This window comes from Phaethon lepturus, unplaced genomic scaffold (assembly GCF_000687285.1).
Source record: "Phaethon lepturus isolate BGI_N335 unplaced genomic scaffold, ASM68728v1 scaffold25554, whole genome shotgun sequence".
Classification (NCBI taxonomy): Eukaryota; Metazoa; Chordata; class Aves; order Phaethontiformes; family Phaethontidae; genus Phaethon; species Phaethon lepturus.
Window position 1 is genome coordinate 24672 of NW_010532933.1, and position 1020 is coordinate 25691.

The 1020-nt window shown below is 53.7% G+C and overlaps 1 protein-coding gene across 1 annotated transcript in view; it reads left to right on the plus strand.

Moving 5' to 3' along the window:
- The window catches only part of CDK12 (cyclin-dependent kinase 12), a gene marked incomplete at its 3' end in the record, with an annotated part of 27113 nt that overhangs the window by 24543 nt on the left and 1550 nt on the right, over positions 1 to 1020 (plus strand). The gene's annotated exons all lie outside the window — the stretch shown is intronic.

Genomic DNA, 1020 nt, shown 5'->3' on the forward strand with positions numbered 1-1020 from the left:
GTTCTCTGTTTATAATTATTTTAAATGATATGCTGTCCCCAAATCAGCTTGGCTTTAAAATTACCTGAAGATTGTTTTCTGGATTTAAATACAATCTAGTTTTAAAGTGGACTGACTGATACGGGTGGAGGGGTGGTCCTGGAAGACTACTGGTTTTCACAATAAAGTTTGACCTTTTTAATAACCAGTTTTGCAAATGATTTGAGGATCTGATTCAAACAAGGTGTTCGTGCCCTCTTACGTCATCGCCAGTGATAACGTTCATCACCGTGTAGCCCATCCTTTTGTGGATGAACAAGCTCGAGTTCAGCCGTGTTGCACTGCAGGAGTAAGGGTGGGTTTTGCGAGCAAAGCCGGCGCACAAGGCACCAGGAGCAGATCGTGTCCCGCGGGAAGCTGCGTCCTCCCCTCTGCGGGCTCGCTTCTAGCCGCGGCGCTGCCTTAGCAGGGGAGGGCCAGAGCTCTGCTCTCGCCTTTCCCACCGCCTCGCCAGGCTGCTTCGTTCTCCCTGCGGCCTCAAAAGCAGTAATACCAAGTAGCCAGAGCGTGGTGATGGGGGGGGATGTGATGGGTGCTTCTGTTCTCGCTAGGAGGGGTCCTTTTGAAATGGAAATCCTTGTGACTTTGGGCCTGATTTGGGGGAGAAGGGGTGGGGGGGTGGGTGCGGGGCAGAAGGATTTTCTCATGCTCCAGGACAGTCTGTATGTTGCATGCAAATATTTGTGGGTTGAGATTGTTTTGGACTGTATGCTGGAAATGTGATTTGTAAAAAGGTCAAAACCCGGACGCAGCAGGGCTGGCTCTGGTACGAAGCAAAGAGGGGACGCGAGAGGGTGTACCCGCTCCCTTCAGTCTGTCGTGGGTGCAGCAGGAACTGGGATGTGTGGGTTTGGGGCTGGGTTTTGGGTTTGTGGTTTTTCTAAACCGACACGTCAGAGCCGGGCTCCATCAGCACGCAGCCGCCCGGCCGCTGGCGAGCCTGGCAGCGGAGCGGGACGGCACGGCGTCCCTCTGGCGCCC